We start from the raw sequence: 10092 nt of genomic DNA, 5'->3' as shown, positions 1-10092 counted from the left end.
ATATTCCACATGCGGGTAATTTTTTCAGGGAATCCCCTGAGTTATGAAAAGTCCAAGTTTTTTTGTTTGTTTGTTTGTTTTTGTTTTTGTTTTTATTTTTGAAGAAAAAAGAAAGAAAGAAAATCAGCCTGTAATTTTTTTTTCTCAACTACTAAATCCACAAGCAACGGTTCAGACACAGTGCTGCTGAAGTGTTCTCACCCCTCCCAACCAGGCGCAAGCTGCATCAAGGAGAAGGTGGACTTCCCCATCTCTGCTCGGGCAGCAGAAGATAGATGGGGGTCATTACTGTTGAGCGCCAGCGGCAGCTGAAACAGGTATCCCAAGTGAGTTGGCAGCAGCAATCACTGATGGGCCTGCCAGAGGTCCAAGGGTTGAAGGGGTTGGCGCTGAAGAAATCACTGACATCATATTGGCGCTGGTGACAGGTGTGCTGCCCTCTGCCATGCTAGTGGAACTCATTCGAGCCTGGTCCTTCACAACAGTGTAGAAGTAAGGGTGCTCCATGGCCTTTCATGCAGTGAGCCGTGACTGGTGGTCGTGTCGCAGCAGCTTGTCCAGAAAATCCAAGGCCTCAGGGCTGACAAGATGCTGGTTTTCACTGTGGACAAAGCGTTCCCATCGCTTACGGGAGTGTCTGCCGAAGATAATCATTGAAACATGGATCTAATTCAAAGTTGTACTTGTCAATTTAGTCATATAAATCTTCTGTTTCCAGAACCTTGGCTATCCTCACCAACTGATCATAATTGTCATGTCCATGGAAAAATGGCTCCTTCCGGAAGATCATACTTGCCAGCATACAACCCAAGCTCCACATATCCAAAGTATAATCGTACATCTGATAATCTACAAGTAGCTCTGGACCTTTGAAATATCGAGAAGCAACTCGAACATTATTGGCCTGGATGGTAAAACTCAGCTAAACCCCAGTCTATTAGCCGAAGCTTTCTGTGCTCATGATCAATCATGACATTATGGGGTTTCACATCTCCGTGCATAATCCCCATGCTGTGACAATAATCCAGGGCTTTCAGAATTTCATACATGTAAAAGCGAATGTCATAGTCTGTTAACGTCTGGTACAATTAATTGCTTGAAGTCTGTGTTGTTTACACGTTCAAAACCCAAGGCACAGGGTGACACAGGGCCTGTTACAATGTCTGCAAGTGTGATGATGTTGGGCCCACCTCTCAAATTCTCCAAAATCTTTATTTCACGCTTAATTTTCTTCTTTTTTACTGTTTTGAGAATTTTAACAACAACTTTTTCATTATTTGTGATGTTGATGGCTTTAAACACTTCACTGTATTTGCCCCTGCCTAATTTTCAAACAAGCTGATAGTCATCTTGATTTCCCCATTCCACCACATGTGATTCATAATCCCAGTTCTCTCGGGGTCTGTGTGTGTTAACATCTGTGTAAACTATGGCCCTGCTTGGCACGGGTCCCGACATGTCAGACATGTTGACAGACAAAGATGAACTTGATGTTTGAAGATCCGGCAGTCACTGTGTTCAAAAGCAGACATTGGTAAGACTTTGTTTCAGACCCTTTTTCTTCACACTGCCTTGGAAGCGGCAGCGGCAAAGGCACGCTCCCCTATCCTCACACAGACAATATGGCGGCAGTGGAGGAGGAGACACAAGGCTCAGCTGCCAGTCGGGGGGGACCAGAGCGAGGCTGCAGCCTCTGTTGCCAGGAGCATGAACATTTTTTTTAAGGCGGCCTTTTGTTAAAACATCTATGAAAAAAAATTTCAAAAAGCCAGGCATAGTGGCACATGCCTTTAATCCCAGCACTCTTGGGGCAGAGGCAGGTGGATTTCTGAGTTTGAGGCCAGCCTGGTCTACAGAGTGAGTTCCAGGACAGCCAGGGCTACACAGAGAAACCCTGTCTCCAAAAACAAAAACAAACAAACAAACAAAAAACAATCCATGTGCCTTTAATCACAACACTTGTGAGGCTGAGATAGGGAGATGGTGAGTTTAAGGCCAACCTGGGCTACATAATAAGATCTAACTGAAAGCAAAGAGAAAAGAAATGTAATCCTCAATTTTCATTTCTCCATTCCTCTCTTGGAGCTGAAATGACAAAGTTCTGATCAATAAAGAATATTAAAAGTTAGATATGGAACCCTATAGGTGGAACAACAATATGAGCTAACCAGTACTCCCCCACCCCCCAGAGCTCGTGTCTCTAGCTGCATATGTATCAGAAGATGGCCTAGTCGGCCATCATTGGAAAGAGAGGCCCCTTGGTCTTGCAAACTTTATATGCCTCAGTACAGGGGAACGCCAGGGCCAAGAAGTGGGAGTGGGTGGGTAGGGGAGTGTGGGGGGGGAGGGTATGGGGGACTTTGGGGATAGCATTGGAAATGTAAATGAAGAAAATACTTAATAAATTAAAAAAATAGATATGGAACTTCTAATCATATAAGTCTCATGAAGTTGTCTTAAATGGAGGAATTATTCTCTCTTCCTCCTCTCTGCTGCCTGTAATGCAGTTATCTGAGAAGATGAGATGTAAGAAAACTTACATACAATAGTATATACATCTGTTCATTTATTTTACATGGTCAGTAAACTTCTTTTCTTTGAAGCAATCATAATTTGGAATTTTGAGTTACAAGAAGTGAATATAATCCTTTTGACATACTCTAAACCCTCCCATCTACCTTTCCTTCCTCTCAATTCAAGGCCTCAATCATGAAATATATAAATAGATAGTAGATAGATAGTGTACTGGCTAGTTATGTGTCAACTTGACATGGCTGGAGTTATCACAGAGAAAGGAGCTTCAGTTGAGGAAATGCCTCCATGAGATCCAACTGTAAGACATTTTCTCAATTAGTGATCAAGGGGGAAAGTCTCCTTGTGGGTGGGACCATCTCTGGGCTGGTAGTAAGAGAGCAGGCTGAGCAAGCCAGGGGAAGCAAGCCAGTAAGTAACGTCCCTCATAGCCTCTGCAGCTCCTGCTTCCTGACCTGTTTGAGTTCCAGTCCTGACTTGCTTAGTGAAAAACAGCAGTATGGAAGTGTAAGCCAAATAAACCCTTTCCTCCCCAACTTGTTTCTTGGTCATGATGTTTGTGCAGGAATAGAAACCCTGACTAAGACAGAAAGATAGATAGATAGATAGATAGATAGATAGATAGATAGATAGATAGATAGATAGATAGATAGATAGATGAGATAGATATGAGAAAGAAATATAAATGTATATATCTGTACCTATGTGTTTCTAATTAAATAATACATCTGCTAAGATTGAATAATATTACTCATATGTATGTTTTCAGAGAGCTCACCATTTGGGTAATAAATTAGTAATCTTTTAACTGGGGAAGACTTTTTTCCATTCCTTAGTTGCCTGCAGTTGCTTGGTAGATTTGAGGCTTTTTGAGCTTTTCCCTGCCTTGTAGTTAGAGACCGTAGTCTCTAACTACATTCTAAATATTGGTCCTTAGACCCACATAAAAGTGTGGTCCTCACCCTGCATCAAAGAAACTTCTTTTTGCAACAGATCGAGACCATTACAGAAAATCACAAGTAATCAAAATGCAGAGTTGTGGAGCCCAGTCCCAGTTGAGGCAACTCCTGAACTTCAGGCTCAGGGATCATTGCAGAAGAATTGGCAGAAAGACTATAAAAGCTGGAGGAACTGGGAGTTTGCAGGGAGATTCTGCCTAGTGGGAATGTCAGAAGCTAATATATCTCATTTTTGTTTGTTTGTTTTGTTTTTTGTTTGTTTGCCTTTTCCTCTTAGAAAGTTCAAAATCAGACTTAAACTCACCAGCCTCAGCTTCCTGAGTGCTGAAAATATAGGCATGTACCACCATACCTGGCTAGTGTACTTCTTAAGAATGATGTAGAAAAAAAATATATATATATCTATTGTTCCCCGTTCAAGAATACTTCTACCTAGTTCAGTTCCACATCAGCAAGATTAGGGTTCTCTTTTGTTAATGGGGATAGCTTCCATACAGCTGAATTCCCAGCATTCACAAGGAAGTACCAGGAGGATCCACTTGAGTTTGAGGCCAGCCTGAGTTACAGAGTGAGTTCCAGGGCAGAGAGAGAGACAGAGGCAGAGACAGAGAGAAATAGAAAGAGAAAGAAAAATAAAACAATAAAAAGTGCTCTCTTTCTCTCTCTCTCTCTCTCTCTCTCTCTCTCTCTCTCTCTCTCTCTCTGTGTGTGTGTGTGTGTGTGTGTGTGTGTGTGTGTGTGTGTGTGTGTCTCTCTCTCTCTCTCTCTCTCTCTCTCTCTCTCTCTGTGTGTGTGTGTGTGTGTGTGTGTGTGTGTGTGTGTGTGTGTTTGGTAGATTTTGGAGATGGAATCCAGAGCCTTGTATATGCTAGGCAAGGACTCTACCAGTGAGACATAGTCAAAGTCCTATTCTAATATGACTTAAAGATGACGTACTGGCTATTCTTGGTTGTCAACTTGAATATATATGGAATGAACTACAATCCACAATTGGAAGGCTCACCAGTGACCCTAATCTGGTGGCTGGGCTGGGAGATAGAAGTTTCTGACCTGGATCTTGGTATTGGGATCTTGAGGCATAGTGGCTATGGATTCCAGAAGATTAAGACAGGGAGATCTCCAAGTTCAAGGTCATCTGGGATTAAAGGTGTAGTGGCACACACTTTTAATCTGGGCTACACCTTCTGCTGGAGACCATATTAAGGACATTGGAAGAAGGAAGGCTATCTCTCTCTCCTTCACCTGCTTGCCGTGTGGGACTGAGCAACAGCTAGATCCTTGGACTTCCGTTCATAGCTGCTACTGACTATTGTTGGGAGTTGGACTGCAGACTGTTAAGTCAATAAATTCCTTTACTACCCATAAGTTCTGTGACTCTAGAGAACCCTGATTAATATAGATGAATACTCCATAGGTTATAAGCTCACAGGGGTGAGACAAGGGAAATTTACACTCAAAAATTAGCTCTTCCTCCTACTTCCTTGAGTTCCTTCCCTGACTTACCTCAGTGATCAGATATGACTTGGGACATGTAAGCCAATCACTTTCTTCTCCAATTTGCCTTTGGGCCAGGTTTTTTTTATCACAGAAATAGAAAGCAAACCAGGACAACATGTAAGTTAGATTTTTTTTTTATGACTGCTTAAATTCATTTTTTGTGCTCCTAAGCATGTGAGTACACATGTGTATGTAGGTACACTTACACATATGTGTGCAGGCTAGAGGTCAATTCCTGATGTCCTTTCTAAAAGCCTATCTTGTTTTATGAGGTAGGGGTTCTCAGTAGGATCTGGACTTGGAGGTTTCAACTAGTCTGAGTGGCCAGTCAGCCTATCTCTTTCTCTCTACATCTGTCATCACAAAGTGTGTAAACCATCATGTTTTACATGGGTCCTGGAATCACATTCATATCTTCATACATGTGTGGCAAACATCTTACCAACTGAGTTATTATCTCTCCATCCCCAGACATTTATCTGAATGCATGTGCACATGCACATGTGTGTATATGTGCATGTGTGCTTCTGTGTGTGCGTGCGTGTACCTTTATTTGATCTTCTTGGTAGCCAGAAGGTGTCATATTGTCCCTTAGTCTATATTAACAATGAAGACTGGACTGGGAAAAATAGAAATCAATAAGAAAACCACTTTGAATGTATCTAAGGATGTGAAGGCATCCCACTGAGATATATGTGGATCAACTTAAACAACTCAGAAATGTCTCCTAGAAACATGAAGCACATATTGTGGTGGAGTTTCTTAACAAATGACAAGTAACTTAAGTATAAAGAACTTAATGTATAGTGATGAGATAGGGCATCCCTCATCCTGGTTGTTCCATGGCTGAAGACCAAGTTTTTAGTCTCAAATCCCAAGAACTACTGCCCCTTTAAAAGAAACTCCTGTGTGCAGAGGAAGAATATTGAGGGAAGGTTAGAGCTTTCTAAGCACATCAACATTAGTTCTTTTCCAGACTCCAGGTCATCGGTGATATTGAATCAAGCTCTTTGGATAATTTTTTAAATGCTGGCTCTGGCTGGCTACATCAATAGTCCCCGGAGGGGCCATGTCTGACATTTATAAACGTGTTTACTCTTTGCCTAACCTAAACAGACAAGAGTCAGTGTATCCTCTGAATCATATGGCTCTAGGCAAATTTAAGTCTAGGCTTCTCTTTAACTCATGCCCTGAACTTTCAATATTTCAAGACACAATTTGAAAAACAAGAAGAATTGTTTTTTAAAGCCAAGCAGTGGCTTCCTTGAGTAGATTAGCAATTAAATTTAAATCAGCTTCACTTTAGAGATTGTAGCTCCAGGCATCCCCACTGGCTGGGACCAGAAAGGCGAGGTAAAATGGCATTATAAACAGACGGTAATCTACACAGTTTGATCAATATGGAACTTGAGGCAAATGGTACCTTCCTTAAAAGCATCCATTTAAAGGACTTGAATTATGAACCAGATAACTAGCTTCAATTTTCTCAACATGTTATTGTACAAACACCACTCAAAAGGGCTGATGGTAAGTGCCTCCACATCCATTTTTCATCCTTCCCTGCCCTGCTGTGATCCCTTTAGGATGCTTTCTTTGACTGTCCTTGCCTTTACAGTTCTGTTTAATTTGGGCCCTGGGAGTGATGGTCAACAACTACTAACATCTTGTTGAACATCTAGCCCCACCTAACACTTAAGCTGAGGCTGTGGTTGTTTAGTCACATTAAACCACATCTGCCATAGCAGCTGGTATCCTGTAACAGTGTACTTTTCTCCATACCCAGTCATGTCAAGCAGTTGCTAATCTGTGGATGCTTCATCATCTCTGGTTAACCCATCCCATCCCATTGTAAATATTCCAGTCTTTGAAAGTCTGTTCAGAAATCCTAAGTAGTAAAGAAGTGATTATGCATGTATCCCATCACACAGAAAGTAGATGCAATTGGAGGATTGCCATGAGTTTCAAGCTACCCTAGGCTACAGAGTGAGAGACCTTATCTTAAAACAAAAACAAACAAATAAATAAGCAAACCACATATTTCAGATGAGTTTGTCTTATGCTATTTATCACATTTGATTCTGCCAGCCAGGGTTCAGAAAGAGATAGAAAGGGTGAGTTTATTCAGCAGCAAATCTCAGAGGCTGAAAACAGTCTAGGCCTAGATAAGATTGTATGGAGGCTAGAAGCTTCTAGGAGTAAGTCTAGAATAGGAGACAGAGGCAGTAAGCCTCAGAGACAAAACTTACTCAGGAGGATTAAAAAATACTTTTATATCTGTGCTTTTAGAAATCCCTCATTTATGTCTAGTATATATGAAGATAATTTATTTTTAAGTGTTTGTGTGTGTGTGTGTGTGTGCGCCCATTCTCCTATGCACGCATGCCCAAAAAGGTCAAAAGATGGTATAAGATCTTCTGGAACAGGAGTTAAAGAGAGTTGTCTGTAACCTGATGTGGGATTTGGGAACCCTAATTCTCTGTAAGACTAGCAAGTGCTCTCAACCACTGAACTATCTTTCTATTACCAGGATCTCTGTTCTTAAAAAATAAAATGTTAGCTAGGTATGGTGGTGCCACATGCTTATAAAATCAGCACTCAGGATTCTGAGGAAGGAGAATCTCCTTGAATTTGAGGCCAGCTTTAGCTCAAAAAAATCTCAGGCATTAAATATTATACAGCAGTCTTTTGAAATACTTTTATAATCAGCAGGATGTTTCAAAATTTATGAAAATCCCCACTTAGAGATCTTGATATTTCAGTTACTAGTTAAAATCATCTATATTATTTTACTATGAAACTTTTAATACTTTACTGTGTTTTAATATGTAATTCTAGATAGTTTTGTTCATTTAGATGCATTGCTATCCAGACTGTGGCACAGAAACCATTACAATAATCTTCCTTAAATAGTCAGCCAAGACTCACCAGTTGTTGATTTGTTTTAAAGCCTATTGATTTCTAGTGGTAATGACCTCTTTAGCTGGTATTCTCTAAATGATCAGAATAGTGGTTTGGCTCTATTGAGACATGGAGGTAATAATTTCCATGAAAAGTGTTCCTAGAAATAAGAATTTCTAGGGACAGACAAATCCATATCTATTGCTTTTCCTACTGTCATTTTTGAGATTGCATTTGCCCATAATTAGAGAACAAAGCACAAATGTGCCAAGTTGAATATGTCACAGGCATTGTTTGCTTATAAATACTTCTAGGTTTTACAGAAATCATCCAGCAGCCCTTTCAACATTTTGATCTAATTTTTTTTTCTACTAAATTATCTTTAGGTTACATAGTTACAACTGCAAGGTTTCCAGTAATTCCTGTAGAAACACTTCTATTTTGGATTTGTATTAGTAACTTGGATTTTATATTATCTCTGTTTTGCAATTCAGTGTAGAGTACCAGGATATTCCAATGTACAGTGACTGCAAGAGACTATATATGGTGTCCCAAAAGATGTTCTTTGGCATAATGATCATTCTGAACTCAATTTGGCCAGGGAGAGGATCTGCTTGGAACTCACTATATTCCTGCCTCATTCTCTCAATTGCTATGGATTAGAGATCCATGCCACTGTGATTGGCTCTTGAAACGATTAGTTTGAGAAGAGAGTATTACAGGAGAAACAGGCTTTCCTCTGTAGGAGAAATTACATCTACATAGAATGACTTCACTTGTACTCTCTGTCTCTCTGTCTGTCTGTCTGTCTGTCTGTCTATCTGTCTGTCTCTCTATCTCTCTCTGTCTCTCTCATAAAGAGGAAAGCCATATTGTTAGATCCTGTTATCAATAATGAAACACCAACTTAGCGCTATGTAATAAAACTTACTCTTGTTTACCATGCTTGTCCTTGACTGTAACTGTAAGCCGCCCACGGCTTACATGAACCAGGTACTCCGGAAAGGCAGGCTGGGGCTGAAAGAGACTAGACAGCGGGAAAAGAATGAGGCCAAGACAAATTTTTCTCTGATCAAGGCCCCCAAGTTCACGAAGAGACTGTGCTTATAAAGGGGGAAGGCCCATCCACCGCCAATCCATTCTTGGTGCCTAGACCAACCCATAGGCGATGTGCAGGATAGGATGTGTCTCCAGAATGTCTCAAGGGTCTCTCAGCAGGTAGCAGTCTTGGAGAAGAGCAGTGGTAGTTGGCATAACAATATAGCCATTTAAGTAAGAAGGCTACACCCCAGGTGATCTCATATTCAGTGGCAGCAAAGTCTGAATCAGCCTGTTTCAAGGCTGAGGGAGGCTACACTTGACATCTTATTTGCCCTCCCCAGGCTTCTCTTTCTGTTTCAGATAACAATACTATGTAAGCTTAAACAAAAAGGCTTGAAATTTATTCATTTGACCAGTATATATATATAAAATCTACAAGTGAATTGAAGTTCTCAGAAAAAAACAAAACAACAACAAAAAACAAACCTATATTAAAGATTCTACAAACCTGTTTGATTGGTTAAAACTTCAGGAATTGTTAAGCAGCAAAATATTACAGGTTCAGAGCCAAAGTGTCTTGCTTTCTTTAGCCTCATTAGTAGCCAACTACTCATTGTCCTTTCTATGCACAACCTAACATCCAACCTTGTGACTATTACTGAAAATGTATAACGTAAAAACAAAATTCTAGGCCTTTAGGCCCAGGCTTGGGAAGGTGACCTTTGTGACTCAGTGCTCCAAGGTATGCTAATCATAAAACAGATAGCGACATTCCTCCACCCACCTGCTTTCTGTGTTCAAAGAGTGTTAATTCAAAGAATGTGCTATTGTTAGGGGCTCTTAGAAACTGTCTTAAGAGATAACCTGAACAATTTTACCAGGTATTCCTTGTGACACTTGTGACTTTTCACTTCCTTGTGACTCTTAACTGGTACCTTTGGTATTTTCCAACAACGCCCTCCCCACTTCCTTGAGTTGTGGTTTCTTCCTTTAAATACCCCCTTATCCAGCTACTCGGGGCGCCACGGTCCTCTACCCCTGTGTGGTATTATGACCGTGGGCCCGAGAGTGCTCTTGAAGTATATTGTCCTGACACCTCTGCTGCTTCCTCCAAGACCCCAATACCTGCTGAGAGGTTGAACCTGTTTGCCTGATGAGATCCTGA

The 10092-nt window shown here is 40.8% G+C and overlaps 1 pseudogene; it reads right to left on the bottom strand.

Annotated features, from left to right (window-relative positions):
- Nucleotides 1–285: 285 nt before the first annotated feature.
- On the bottom strand, nucleotides 286–1458 carry LOC110287143 (annotated as a pseudogene).
- Between the last annotated feature and the right edge of the window lie 8634 nt (nucleotides 1459–10092).

The sequence above is a fragment of the Mus caroli genome, chromosome X (genome assembly GCF_900094665.2).
Source record: "Mus caroli chromosome X, CAROLI_EIJ_v1.1, whole genome shotgun sequence".
NCBI classification, from domain to species: domain Eukaryota; kingdom Metazoa; phylum Chordata; class Mammalia; order Rodentia; family Muridae; genus Mus; species Mus caroli.
Note: the sequence above shows the minus strand (reverse complement) of the source record. Positions and strands in the feature narration are given on the sequence as shown.